Here is a 16,239-nt window from a genome sequence, read left to right as displayed (position 1 = left end):
GTTGATTTGAAAGCTGGGTGAGCATCTTCCTACCCAGTGCCACACCAGTTTTCAATCAGCCTTTGAAGGGAACAGCTTTGAGATCATGATCACATTATCAATTGTCTTCAGGGTAAAAACTGGAGCATTTTAACCTCAGACCCATCAAGTGAATAAAACTTGGAGTCCCAGTGCAGAGCTAGGTCCTTTGACCCATCGTGTTTGTACCACTCATCAAGCACCCATCCTCACTAACAATCTCTACACAAGCCTCTCTAAAACACCGCATTAAAATATTTTCCACTGGGATGAGTCATCCAATGCACAACCTGCACATTGATCCGTGCAGTCCAATTTTAATTGTTGTCTATGACTTTTGGAGAGAAGCAATTTTTTTTAAACCAGATTTACTGCGTATTTATCAACTTGATTTAGTCTCAACTCAATAGAAGCTTGTTTAAGAAGGAACTGCAGATGCTGGAAAATCGAAGGTACACAAAAATGCTGGAGAAACTCAGCGGGTGCAGCAGCATCTATGGAGCAAAGGAAATAGGCAACGTTTCGACCCGAAACGTTGCCTATTTCCTTCGCTCCATAGATGCTGCTGCACCCACTGAGTTTCTCCAGCATTTTTGTGTACCTTCAATAGAAGCTTGGTTATTTCCACAATTCAATTCAATTCAACTTTATTGTCATTGCACAGATACAAGTATGGGTACAACAAAATGCAGTTTAGCGTCAGTCCGTAGTAATAGTGCAATATAGAAATAAAAATACAGAATAAGCAAACAATGTGCACGGAGAGACTGGAGAAATCTATCGGCGGGACTCCGAGTTCAGCAGTGTGATAGTGTTGTTGTAGAAGCTGTTCCTCATCCTACTAGTACGAGACCTGAGGCTCCACAAGGTATTAGAAACCTAGGCAAAGTATTACTGTAAGGTTCGGTCAAATTTCTCATCCAAATTTGTGCCAAGCGACAAGAAATGCATGATAAAACAAATGAAATTAAACATTACAGGTTGCAGTTACTCATGTGAATAGTGGGTGAAGTTAATTGAAATGGCATCTACCCAAGGCCGACTGACTTGTGCCCCTGCTCCCAGTGCACTGTAACAAGCAGTTAAATAAATTGCTACTGTTGGAGAAATTGTAACTGGCAACGTTTAAGACTGAACCAGAGGTTCGTAACCACTGTATAATAAAAACCTACTGCCAAAATAAATCTCATGTTACTGAAAATGGAATATTGCCATAAAGTTTCTCAGACAGACAATGCAGAACTTACAGTGTTCATTACCGACATGAAACAGGCATATAAGGGTGTAATATGGAGGATGGTTTGAATCATTGCATTCCACGCAAAAAGTGCTCCAAATCAGTTCAGTTTAGTTTAGTTTATTGTCACGTGTACCGAGGTACAGTTCTGTTTCTTGCTAACCAGTCAGCAGAAAGACAATACATGATTACAATCAATCATATGTTCATGAGTTCATAAGCGATAGGAGCAGAATTAGACCATTTGGCGCATCAAGTCTATTCCTCCATTCAATCATGGCTGATCTATCTCTCCCTCCTAACCCCATTCTCCAACCTTCTCCCCATAACCTCTGACACCTGTACTAATCAAGAATTTATCTATCTCTCCCTTAATTATACCCACTTACTGGGCCTCCACTGCCTTCTTTTTTTAGTTTAGTTTAGAGATGCAGTGTGGAAACAGGCCCTTCGGCCCACCGGGTCCGTGCTGACCGGCGATCCCTGCACATTAACACTATCCTACACCCACTAGGGAAAATTTTTACATTTACCAACCAATTAACCTACACACCTTACTACCGAAGCTCCATCGGCCGGCCCGCAGACAACTTCTGGGTCCGGCATGGACTTACCATCACCCCTAAAGGGGAGCTTCGACCGCCGGCCCTGCGGTCTGCGGTGCTTCTGGCTGCGGCGCGGCGGGAACTTTAAATCTTTGACCGCCGGCCTGCGGCCTACACCAGCCTGAAGCCGCGGTCTCCGGTGGGGAAGAGCCGATCCTGGACTTACCTTGACTTTACTTTGTTCTTTACCATCTGGACGCCCGCAGCAACGGCTGCGGAGGTGGAGGCCCCGACCACGGAGGGAAATGGAGGACTGGCCAATTTCTGTGCCTTCCACCACAGTGATGAATGCTGTGGTGGATGTTTGTGTACATTTTTATTGTGGTTGTGTGTTCTTTATTATTGTACCGCTGCTGACAAAAAATCTGAATTTCCCTGAGGGGATCAATAAAGTATTTATTATTATTATTATTATTATTATTATTACCTGTACGTCTTTGGAGTGTGGAAGGAAACCGAAGATCTCAGAGAAAACCCAGGCAGATCACGGGTATAATGTACAAACTCCGTACAGACAGCACCCGTAGTCGGGATCGAACCCGGCATTCGCTGTAAGGCAACAACTCTACCGCTGCGCCACCTTGCCAAATTAGGTTTGTACATTGCTGCGCAGTCGTGGGTGTACAAGGAATAAAGACGGGGGATGTGAATGCATCGTTGCAGAGCCCCTGTGTTGAGGATTGTCATGGAGGATGATTCGTCCCCTATTCTCACTGATTAGGGTCTGTTTGTCAGGAAGTCGTGGATCCAGTTACAGAGATGAGTGCTGACCCCAAGTCCTGCGAGATAAGCTTGGATGGTATATTGGTATTAAAGGCAGAGCTGTGGTCTGTGACTAGGCGTCTGACGTAGGTGTCTCTCTTCTCCAGGTGTTCCAGGGATGAGTGTAGGGCCAGGGCAATGGCATCTTCATGGACCTATTGTGGCGGTAGGCGATCTGTAGTGGGTCAAGTCCACTAGGTAGACTGGATTTAATGTGTTCCTTAACTAGCTTCTCAAAACATTTCATGATGGTGGATGTCTAGACCACTGGATAGTCGTCGTTTAGACATGAGGTCTTGCTTTTCTTCGGCACTGGGATGATGAAGCAGGTGGGTACTTCAGGACGGAGTAGAGAGAGATTATAGATGTACGCAAATATTCCGCTATCTGGTCCGTGCAGCTACTAAGGACACCGCCAGGAATTCCGTCTGTTCCAGTTGCTTTTTGTGGGTTTACCCTCAGGAAGACCGATCTAACCTCTGCTACAGTCACCCCGGGGAGAGGCACATTGGAGTCTGAAGAGCCAGGTGTCACCATCTTGTTGGCCTTCTGCTCAAAGCAAGCATAGAACTCATTCAGTTCATCAGGTAGGGTCGCACTATCACCAATGATGTTGCCTGACTGTGCTTTGCAGCCAGTTATCTTATTCAGACCTAGATTACTACATTGAATATGAATCCACAATATATGTACAGGGCCCTCAATATATGCACCAGATATTAATATTAAGCCAATTTCCTAGGTTAATTGGATGTCTCCTGTTTATTTCAGAATTCTCATTAGCCCAGCCCCTCAACAAAAAATACACTTAGGACAAATTCAGTCTGTGCCATGCTTGAGGTGTTCTGTTGCATCAAATGGTCAATGGCTAAATCAATGATCCTTAAAGGGATGCCGTGATCAACAGACTACTTTGTGACTGGAATCATAAAACTGCAGCATTCAGAATGGGTCAGAGGTTGGGTTTTTGGATTTTAAATATCAAAGGACTTCTTCTTTTGCTCCAGAGTCTTCCCACCATCTACAAGACGCTTTACACTTGCTTAGACGAGTACGGCGCCAACAACACTCAGAAAGCATGACATGAACAATGGCAATGTATCCTGCTAGACTGGTATACCATCCACCACCCTGCATCACGTACCAAGGCATTTTGGATGAGCATTTCCAACCTCCTTATACTCTACCTCCTTATACTCGCTAGAATTTAGAAGATTGAAGAGGGGATCTTATAGAAACTTACAAAATTCTTAAGGGGTTGGACAGGCTAGATGCAGGAAGATTGGTCCCGATGTTGGGGAAGTCCAGAACAAGGGGTCACAGTTTAAGGATAAGGGGGAAATCCTTTAGGACCGAGATGAGAAAAACATTTTTCACACAGAGAGTGGTGAATCTCTGGAATTATCTGCCACAGAAGGTAGTTGAGGCCAGTTCATTGGCTATATTTAAGAGGGAGTTAGATGTGGCCCTTGTGGCTAAAGGGATCAGGGGGTATGGAGAGAAGGCAGGTACAGGATACTGAGTTGGATGATCAGCCATGGACATATTGAATGGCGGTGCAGGCTCGAAGGGCCGAATGGCCTACTCCTGCACCTATTTTCTATGTTTCTATGTTTCTATATGTTTCTTATAGGGAGAAAAAAAGTACATTCATGGAAATGCCACCATACACATGTTCCCCTCCAAGTCATATTCCATTCTTGAAATGTGTCACTTCTTCACCATCGGATCAAAATCCATGAACTTCCCACTTAACACGGTGGCGTTTCCTGCCCCATGGGACTGGAGTGGTTCAAGAAGATGTGATGGGATGGGTATGAGATGGATATTCCAATGGGATCCACATCCCAAGAAAAGTTTGAATTATCAGGACTCGCAGCTCACAAGCACTTGTAACTACATATGAATTTGTGTTGGTTGGAAATGTGCCCCGAATGTGAACAAGTTTTATTTACCAACCTTAAACCACCCTCAACATCCATCTATTGTGCAAAATTTCACCTTGCAATGGCATTAAAATTCATGCCAAAAACTGTCCAACGGTTCAAATCAAGACCTCCTCACTTAATTGTCATTTCATTGTTGTCAAATTGTCATCGCAGCTACACACAGGCAAAGGTGGGTGAAGTGTTTTGCCCAAGGACACAACGACAGTATGCACTCCAAGCGGGATTCGAACCGGCTACCTTCCGGTTGCCAGCCGAACACTTAGCCCATTGCCAGCTAAGGACTTGTCATCAGGGAGAGGAAAGCACCAGGTCACTTTCAGCACATGTACTTCACCATCTGTCAGCAGGTGCTTACATGTCAACCAAGCTACCTGTACTTAAAGATGACTGAATACCGGTGAAGATTCAAATGAAGTAAAATACAGAATAAGGAATATATAAAATCACAGTGGTGTTAATTAGGTGTTGCCTGAAAGGGTAGATTTGAAAATAGAATGATACATATCTTACTATTGAATGTCAGTGGAAAGAAAAGTGATCCAGCCAATTAAAATCTAAAACAAAGGGCATGTCACCCATCCTGAGGAAATATGTGCTCAGTTTAAATAATATTAAGAGCCTAATCCTAACCATAATTCCCATTGAAAATGGAAGATTAAAACATGGTGCGGAAGAAAATTGAAAACTGCAAATGAGTGGCGGAAGCAATTGAAATCCGAGCTCTCAATCACTGGCCAAGTTATTACAAAACTTCTTTATCACTTTGCCAGATAGATGTTACTGTCTAACAGCTGTGCGGGAATTTCATTGAATGCAGTATTGCATTACCAACTCTATCCTGTTGGAGAATTAAACATTGATGTCTGACTGTGAATTAAGATTATTTTTTGAATTCTTTACCAGAAAAGTTTCAATGACCATCGACTAGAGATTGGATTGCACATATTATTGTCATGGAAAAATATTGTTCCTGTTGGCATAAACAACCATTTAGTTCAGATCGCCCTGCAAGAAGAATAGCAGAATTGGTCAGAAGGACATTCACATCATCACCAAGATGATTTACACCTCTAAACATATTTTAATCAGCACCTATGTGAAATCTAAAAACTGCTTCCTTAATATCAAGCATTTCCCTACTCTGCGAGTTGCATTCGGAGAAATGTGTCATCCTTTTAAAGACATACTCCCAATGGCAGCTATCAACGACCATAATACCCTGTGGTTCCACGGAGAAGACAGAGACAGCAGGGGAGATGGTGGCAGCTCAAAAGGACACATGGATTGATCCTGGTCAATATGATATTTCTCAGGAGGCGGATCTTATGAGCTCACCTTAAGAAGATCTTGCAGGAGATGACCAGCAATTTCTCCATTATTGTGAATTCCCACACAATGGAATGATGTTGAACAGAATCCCATTTCCTCACAAGAAATGTCAGGGTGATCCGCACACCATTATGTCCATCTGCAGAGTGGAGAATGTTGGATGCGCAAAATAGTAGGAAAATAATGTTAGACAAAAATCTTTGAAAAGTGGTTGTTGAGCGATTCAAATTTCTATCTTAAATTACCAATCCTAGTTCTTTAGGGGAGGTGCAATTTGTCAAGAAATAAAGGAAAATAATTACTTTTGTTGAGGGTGGCATGATGGCACAGAGGTAGCAGAGTTGTTGCCTTACAGCACCAGAGACCCAGGTTTGATCCTGACCATGGGTGCTGCCTGTATTCCCCAGCAGCTCTGGTTTCCTCCCACACTCCAAAGTTTGCAGGCTAATTGGCTTTGGTAAAGATTGCAAATTGTCCCTAGTGTGTCGGATAGTGCTGGTGTACGGGGATGGACTCGATAGGCCTGTATCACTAAACTAACCTAAATTAAACTAAACTGAACTAAGTGGTTATTGAAAAGATTTTAATGAACAAGGGCAGGGATGTGTTACGTTGGACATGCATAGCAGGATATAACATCATTTGGACTTTGATTGGTTGATTATTGGTATACGGTATCAATGTTCGGGACATGTAGAGTTAAAATGGTCACTTGTTACAGACTGCGAGATTTTAAATTGCAAGCTCCCACTCGAGGAAATGTTCCCAATGTTGGGGGAGTCCAGAACCAGGGGCCATAGTTTAAGAATAAATGGTAAGTCATTTTGAATGGAGATTAGGAAAAACCTTTTCACACAGAGAGTTGTGAGTGTGTGGAATTCTCTGCCTCATAGGGTGGTGGAGGCTGGTTCTCTGGATGCTTTCAAGAGAGAGCTAGATAGAGCTCTTAGGGATAGCGGAGGGTTATGGAGAGAAGGCAGGAACGGGGTACTGATTGTGGATGATCATCCACGAGCACATTGAATGGCGGTGCTGGCTCGAAGGGCCGAATGGCCTACTCCTGCACCTATTGTCTATTGTCTATGATTTTTCATCAACAATTTAGCCTCCTTTTTAACTATCGGCTTTCTTCGATACCACGTACCATGGCTGCAGCGTGCAATATCTGTAAGATAGAATGGCTTTTCCATTTTACACACAATTACTAGCATCGAATAACAAGAGGTACATTAGGAATCCCACCATCTCCAGGAACCCCTCCCTGTCATACATCAACCTCACTCAAACATGCATCCCAAATCCTTCATTACAGACAGGCCACAATATATTATCAGGTGTAAAATTAAGTTACTAATGTTTAGTTCATGCAAACCGACATCAACTTGCACCTCATGACAAACACAATTTGAATAATTAAATCAAAACAATTTCCATAAAGAATAGGATTGAACAGTAAAGGGCCTTTCCCACTGGCCGTCATTTACGGTCGCGCGCGTCATCATGCGTCCGCACAGCCGTCTGGAGCGCATGACGTCATTTGAAGATAGACACAAAATGCAGGAGTAACTCAGCGGGACCGGCAGCATCTTTGGAGAGAAGGAATGGAAGATGTTTAGTGTCTAGACTCTTCTTCAGTCTGAAGAAGGGTCTGGACCCGAAATGTCACCCATTGCTTTTCTCCACAGATGCTGCCGGTCCCGCTGAGTTACTCCAGCATTTTGTTTCTATCTCCAATCGTCTTGGCCCCGCTCTGGGAGTAGGAGTGGGAGCGGATCCGGCTCCGCAACGGCCGTGAGCCCCGACCGAGCTCGGCGATCGTTTGCCTCTTCTTTTGCCCTTGGAGGTGAAACGTTGGGCCACGCCAGGGTCTTGGACCTGTCCCACTTTGGCCGTCGGTTATGCGACAGGCTGATGGCGCGCGAAGATTTCGTGCAGGACGAAGTCCACACTCCTCCACGCCACTCCGCACTCCTCCACAACACTCCATGCGCCCGTCCGGCGCTCTCTATGCGCTACCCACACACCACCCACACGCTAGCAGGTCACGTAAATGGCGCGCGAATGATGGCAAAGTGGGACAGGGAAGTGTTAGTTGTTCCAAGATTCCCTGACTCTCCAGTTCCCTGATTCTTCCAATAATTTTCCTGTTCTCCAGTTCAGAATTTTCTCTTCCTATATTTTCTAGAATTTAGATTCGAGGGCTAATTACTCTAGAGCCATTTTTTGTCTGTGAAGATCATGAATAACCACAGGAAGTTAATTGGAAAAACTCACAGAACCAGAAAGAGTTATTTCACAGGTACACAAAATTGCTGGGGAAACTCAGCGGGTGCAGCAGCATCTATGGAGCGAAGGAAATAGGTGACGTTTCGGGCCGAAACCCTTCTTCAGCTTAGAGAGGAGGTTGTGAAACTGTCATCCGGAGAGAGGAGGAGAACTTCTTCAAAGTAGGCATACCTTGAGGAGATATCGCAGTGGAGTAGACAAAGTGTTCAAAAGGGAACTGCAGATGCTGGAATATCGAAGGTACACAAAATTGCTGGGGAAACTCAGCGGGTGCAGCAGCATCTATGGAGCGAAGGAAATAGGCGACGTTTCGGGCCGAAACCCTTCTTCAACCAGTTATTGAGTTATTTCACACCTAATTAGAAACAGAGAACTGGAGATGCTGGTTTATACCAAAGATGGTCACAAAGTGCTGGAGTAACTGGGTCAAGCAGCATCTCTGGAGAGAAAGGATATGTGACATTTTGGGTCAGGATCCTTCTCCAGAAGAGCGATACTCCAACACTTTGTGTCAATCTTCGTTTCACACGTGAGGTTAATCTGCAATTTAATACTTTTATTAAAATGCTTTTTTGAGAAACATATGACCTATTTTTCCTCTTTTTTCTTTCTTTTCCCTTTTTCTCTTTTCCCTTATTTTTGAAGTTGTTGTGAAATGTTATGTATCGATGTTGTCTAAATAGCTTCAAAGGTTACTACTGTGATGCTAAGGGCAGAGTTGGCTAATAGCCCAATGACCTATAATTGTTCACAGGTCTGAGATAATTTCACCGTGGCAATAAAAACAAAAAAGACGGATTCCAATACAGGTGACCACACAACACCTACCCCCCACGCTCCTCCCCCCCCCCCCCCCCCCCCCCCCCCCCCCCCGCATGCTGTGCTCCCCCCCATAGTTGTTTGAACCATGGAAAAGTATTGTTAAAGAATTCAAATAACTACCTAAACATAGAGATATGCAATAAAATTTACTCTCACTGAATTTATGTGAAAACATTAATAGATCAACGCAGAATTTAGAGACATGAGAGACTGCAGATGCTGGAATCTTGAGCACGAATTAGACCGCGGGAACTCAGCTGGTTTTAATTTAGCTTTAGTCGGGTTTTTTTCAAAGTGTGTTGGTCTTTAGATTTTAGACTTTACAGCTACAGCATGAAAACAGGCCCTTCGGCCCACCAAGTTCATGTCGAACAGCGATCGCCCCGTACACTAGCACTATTCTACACACTAGGGTCAATTTACAATTTTTACCGAAGCCAATTTACCTACAAACCTGAACATCTTTGAAGTGTGGGAGGAAACCAGAGCACCCAGAGAAAACCCACTAGGTCACTGGGGGAACGTACAAACTCCATACCGACAGCACACTCAATGTGGATCGAACCTGGGTCTCTGGTGCTGTAATGCAGCAACTCTACCACTGCACCTTTGTGCTGTCATTATGGAGAATCAGAATACGGACAATTTTCTAGGAACAGTGCTCCCTTATCTCGACACAGAGCTTGCCTGAATTAATTTTAATGTCTTCTGGCAATCAAAAAATAGCTGCTAATGGAATGTTGGCCTTCATAACAATAGGATTTCAGTATAGGAGTAAAGAGGTTCTTCTGCAGTTGTATAGGGCTCTGGTGAGACCACATCTGGAGTATTGTGTACAGTTTTGGTCTCCTAATTTGAGGAAGGACATCCTTGTGATTGAAGCAGTGCAGCGTAGGTTCACGAGATTGATCCCTGGGATGGCGGGACAGTCATATGAGGAAAGATTGAAAATACTAGGCTTGTATTCATTGGAGTTTAGAACGATGAGGGGGGGATCTTATAGAAACATAAAATTATAAAAGGACTGGACAAGCTAGATGCAGGAAAGAATTTCCCAATGTTGGGCGAGTCCAGAACCAGGGGCTACAGTCTTAGAATAAAGGGGAGGTCATTTAAGACTGAGGTGAGAAAAAACTTTTTCACTCAGAGAGTTGTGAATTTGTGGAATTCCCTGCCACAGAGGACAATGGAGGCCAAGTCACTGGATGGATTTAAGAGAGAGTTAGATAGCGCTCTAGGCTCTAGTGGAGTCAAGGGATATGGGGAGAAGGCAGGCACGGGTTATTGATGGGGGATGATCAGCCATGATCACAATGAATGGCGGTGCTGGCTCGAAGGGCCGAATGGCCTCCTCCTGCACCTATTTTCTATGTTTAGATGTTTCTATGACTAGTTAATCTTTTGCCGTGGTTTGCTGAAGGGCAAATGTTGACCAAGTTCCCAGGGATAATTTACCTGCTCTCATTTGAAATGATGGACTGGAGTCTCTTGTGTTCATCTGAAAATGAAGAGAAGGTTTCCGTCCAGTGAGTCATTTAAAAAGAAAATGCGTCACTCCCTCAGTACAGCATTGGAGTGACCTGAGGATCTTTGTTCTCAGATTACTGGAGTGGAGCTTGAACTTTCTCACTGGGGAGGCAAGACTGCAACCAGAGCTGACGTGCATGGAATGCGATACTCACTGCAACACAGAGGAGAGGTGGAAGAATAGACATTAATTGTGAAAGCAGTTTTAATACCAGGTGTACAGCAATGACACATGGATGAATCATGGTCCGTGTTGCCCAGAGAATAATTTTGGTAGTTACATTTTTACATAGTTACAAACACAAGTTACATAGTTACAAACACAAGTTACATAGTTACATTTTACACAGTTACAAACACAAGTTACATAGTTACAAACACAAGTTACATAGTTACATTTTTACACAGTTACAAACACAAGTTACATAGTTACAAACACAAGTTACATAGTTACATTTTTACACAGTTACAAACACAAGTAACTTAGTTACATAGTTACAAACACAACCTTGGATGTGTACACTCCCACCCCCCTGGAAGCTCAGAAAGAGACAGTTCACAACAGTAAATCTCACCACCAAGTTGCAGGCCATGATCAGATTGTCAGAACTAAGGATGACAGTTTCGAAATGGGAGCAAGCACCACACAAATCAATCAGACAATCGGACCTTGTGGACATTTGATGGAAGCATCAGAGCAAGAAAAAGGCTCTATTATATATTCTGTGATATATGGTCAATCAGAGAATCATCTTCAGTGCAGAATCTCCAACATTGCATCAATAAAGATGGAATCGGGTTTCATAAGGTCATAAGGTAATGTGATAGAAGCAGAATTAGGCCATTCGGCCCATCAAGTCTACTCTGCCATTCAATCATAGCTGATCTATCTCTCCCCCTAACCCCATTCACCTGCCTTCTCCCCATACCCCGACACTAGTACTAATCAATAATCTACCTTCCGTTTGGTGTTGTTTGTTATTAATATCAATGTAGTTACCACAGATGCATGATTCAGTATTGCAGCAATGATGCAGCGTGTATAACGCAGCAATTGATGACACAACTGTATGCAAAGCATCTTCCATGCAAAGATAGGTCACATGCATAAAAACCAGCAATTAAATTAACCCCGAAATGTTACCTATTTCCTTCGCTCCATAGATGCTGCTGCACCCGCTGAGTTTCTCCAGCATTTTTGTGTACATTAAATTAACCCCTCTCTCCCTCGCCTTTCTCGCCCACCCCTCCCCCTTCTTTCCTACCATCTGGACTCACATCCCCCATTTCTTCCCCCCTCCCACTACTTCTAGCCACAAACCAAGCGCAGCCCATTCCCCCAGGAAAATTCCCTCACCTTCCCCTTTGGATTAAAGCCAAGTTTGATTCCTGGAGGCTCACAGCCTCCAACTTTACTGCAGGAGGTGAAACTACAGCTACTGATTGGTCCTGGTCTTTACTAGCCCCCAGCTCTTCACCTCACCCCCCACCCTTCACCTCACCCCCCCACCCACTATGTTCAGGCTGAGGAAGAGTCCCAACCCACCATGTCACCACTCCCTTTTTTTGCCGAGGTGCTGCCTGACCCACTGAGTTACTCCTGCACTTTGTGTCTATCTTTGGTATCAATCAGCATCTGCAGTTCTTTGTTTCTTCATCCACCCTCTAACATCCGCACACTTGTCCCAGGCCCTGGCTCAGTAGTGCCCCTCACCATATTGTCACATGTTATGTCAGAGAGCATAGAGTCATTGAGTTATAGGGTGATACAGTGTGGAAACAGGCCCTTCGGCCCCTTGCCCACACCGGCCCAGCTATACTAGTCCCATCTGCCCGGATTTGGTCCATATCCCTCCAAACCTGTCCTACCCATGCAACTGCTTCTTAAATGTTGGGATAGTCCCAGCCTCAACTACCTCCTCTGGCAGCTTGTTCCATACATAGAAACAATGAAACATAGAAAATAGGTGCAGGAGTAGGCCATTTGGCCCTTCGAGCCAGCACCGCCATTCAATATGATCATGGCTGATCATGCAACTCAGTATCCTGTACCTGCCTTCTCTCCATACCCCCTGATCCCTTTAGCCACAAGGGCCACATCCAACTCCCTCTTAAATATAGCCAATGAACTGGCCTGAACCACCTTCTGTGGCAGAGAATTTCACAGATTCACCACTTTCTGTGTAAAAACACCCACCTCCTTGTGTGTAAAAAAAGTTACCCCTCAAACTAGCAGTGGGAAACCTGCTCATAGAAGTAAGGCTGGACATTGAAATGGCTCGTCACCTGCCTGCCTGCCAGCACTTCCTCCAACAGAAATAAAAATCACCCTATAAAGAAGATGACTGATATACAGTTGGTGGTGGAATTTTTCATAGTCATTCTGCAAAGGAGCAGAAGATGTCAGGGCACTCTTCTGGGACTGACCTTGTTGAATGAGAAGGTTTACCTGCATACAAATTAATCCTTGAATGTGCAGTACTAGATGTGAGCCTTCTGCTTTTGAAATTCACTTTTATGGAAGCAAACAATGGTTGTGCAGGACATTTTTTAAATCATTCATGGATGTAATTCTCAAGGCCCATGTTTAACATTTTCCCTGATTACCCATAAAACGGTTGTGGTAAGATGAATCATTGCCGTCTCTATGGGAATGATTCATCTAGCGCTGGAGATGAGAGGTTCTAAGGTTCGGACTGAACGACAATGATATCAAGTAGCTCCTGCATTATCAAACGCTTGCCGACCCAATCCAAGGTTGAATTTCACTCTCTCACCCTGCTTCTATACATTCCAGCTTGCTACTGACACCAAGTTCCCAAGCTTAAAAGAGTTTTTCATCTATAAGTGGCATTCTAGTCCCTCAGGTGAAAAAAAAACAGAGAATAAAAATTAATACTTATACTCTGAATCTGACAGATTACAAATAAATAAACAGTTAAAGTCACGGCAGCCCAGTTCGTGAATTTAAGTGCTAAGATGAATTATATATTAGCACAAGACATAAGGCTAATTAGCGGTGTTTGATCTATAATATTGCATTAGTTAACAGGAAAGGTTTATCTTTGAAGAAGACAACTTACTGTAAAAGCCACCTAACAGCCCCAATGGTCCACCCACATCTAACACACCGTCTACTGATTAAAATAATCGTTATCTCCAACATGTGGTCAATCATTCAGTTACATTTGTTCTGCTCGATAAGAAAATGGGTGATAGTCATTCTGCTTTCCTGTTGGAATAGACAGACAAGCCTTTCATGTTTGTAGCAACTTGTTGATATTTTGATACGCCACTTTGATTGAAAGGTAGTTTTGTGAATGATAAGTTATCTGTTTGTTGTTTCTTAATGCGCGTCATTAATTATTAACGCAACTCTGACTCTGAAAGACATAAAAAGATAAGTTCTGCATCTTGCATACCAAAGATGCGTAACCGCCTAAACTGGTGCAATTCTAGATAATATTATCCTAATAATTCCTCTGGTGTTCAGTGAATGTTTTAGTTTAATTTTGTTTTTGAGTTTACTGTGACTGATTCCAATCAATGCAAGTTATTCCAAAATAAATCAATGTAGCAGTGACTAACATCCCCACCCCTCAATACACCTCCCCTCTTCCCCCCTCCCCAACACTCCTCCCCTCCTCCCCAACACTCCTCTACCCCTCCCCCTTCCCAACACACCTCCCCTCCTCCCCCCTCCCCTCCCCAACACACCTCCCCCCCTCCCCCTCCCCAACACTCCTCCCCTCTTCCCCCCTCCCCAACACACCTCCCCTCCTCCCCCCTCCCCTCCCCAACACACCTCCCCTCCTCCCCCCTCCCCAACACTCCTCCCCTCCTCCCCCCTCCCCAACACTCCTCCCCTCTTCCCCCTCCCCAACACTCCTCCCCTCTTCCCCCCTCCCCAATACACCTCCCCTCTTCCCCCCTCCCCAACACACCTCCCCTCCTCCCCCCTCCCCAACACACCTCCCCTCCTCCCCCCTCCCCAACACACCTCCCCTCCTCCCCCCTCCCCAACACTCCTCCCCTCTTCCCCCCTCCCCAACACTCCTCTACCCCTCCCCCTTCCCAACACACCTCCCCTCCTCCCCCCTCCCCAACACTCCTCCCCTCTTCCCCCTCCCCAACACTCCTCCCCTCTTCCCCCCTCCCCAACACACCTCCCCTCCTCCCCCTCCCCAACACACCTCCCCTCTTCCCAACACACCTCCCCTCTTCCCCCCTCCCCAACACACCTCCCCTCTTCCTCTAACACTCCTCTCTCCTTTCCCTTATCACCCCTTCCCCCCACCCCTCAACATTCCCCCCAAACATTCCTCTCCTATCCCCCAACATTCCTCTCCCCTTCCCCAAACACCCTGTCCCTCCACCACCCCCTAACACTCCATTATCCCACCACTCCCCAAAATTCCTGTCCCCTTCCATGCCCCACCTCCCCACCGCCCCACCGCCCCACCGCCCCACCTCCCCACCTCCCCACCTCCCACCCTCCCCACCTCCCGCCTCCCCACCTCCCCCTCCCACCTCCCCCCTCCCCACCTCCCCACCTCGCCACCTCCCCACTCCCCACCATCCCCACCTCCCCACCGCCCCGCCGCCCCACCTCCCACCGGCTCCCCCTCCCCCCACCTCCCTACACTCCCACCTCCCCACCTCCCCTCCTCCCCACCTCCCCACCTCCCACCTCCCCTCCTCCCCGCCTCCCCACCTCCCCCCCATCCCCACCTCCCCACCTCCCACCCTCCTCCCGCCACCTCCCCTACCATCCCCCCCTCCCACCTCCCCCCTCCCCACCTCCCACCTCCCCTCCTCCCCTCCTCCCCACCTCCCCACCGCCCCACCTCCCCACCGCCCCGCCGCCCCACCTCCCCACCTCCCCCTCCCCACCTCCCCCTCCCCACCTCCCCCTCCCCACCTCCCCACCTCCCCACCGCCCCCTCCCCCTCCCCACCTCCCCACCGCCCCACCTCCCCACCGCCTGATGAAATGAGAAATTAAGACACAACAACAGAGGCTGGAATCATGGCAAAAAACACTGAAGCAATACAACAGGTCAGGCAGCATCTGTGGAGGCAAATGGATGGTTGGCGATTCCCTCCTTAGATGCTGCATGACCTGCCGAGTTCCTCCAGCAGTTTGTTTTTGCTACTTGCGAAGTTGATGAACTCAAAATGGCATGAAATTTCACTTCTGACAAAAGCATTAAAGGAAAGGTCTCAAATTCCTCAATCTCTTGCTTTCATGTCATCTCAATGAAAGATTCCTTTCATTACTGTAATTTGTCAAGTTTATGATTCTGTATCAAATATATAAAACATTTTAATGCCCCATAATCTGAACTGATTCATCTTTTTTGTAATGTGCATGCGATTATTACAATAAACACAGCATATTTTTAAGAAGAAGGTCCTGACCCGAAACATTGCCTATCCCTTCACTTCACAGATGCTGCATGACCCGCTGAGTTATTCCACCACTTTGTGTTTCACTCAAGACTCCAGCATTTGCAGTTCCTTGTGTGTACAATACCTTTCTTTGTTCATAAGGAGATGGCAGCAGCTACAAAGAGATTACTTAAGGAAGTAGCCCCAGAAATAGTGGATGCATTAGTGATAATTTTTCAAAGCTCTTTAGATTCTGGAGTAGTTCCTGAGGATTGGCGGGTAGCTAATGTAACCCCACTTTTTAAAAAGGGAGG

This window comes from Amblyraja radiata, chromosome 4 (genome assembly GCF_010909765.2).
Source record: "Amblyraja radiata isolate CabotCenter1 chromosome 4, sAmbRad1.1.pri, whole genome shotgun sequence".
Classification (NCBI taxonomy): Eukaryota; Metazoa; Chordata; class Chondrichthyes; order Rajiformes; family Rajidae; genus Amblyraja; species Amblyraja radiata.
Note: the sequence above shows the minus strand (reverse complement) of the source record.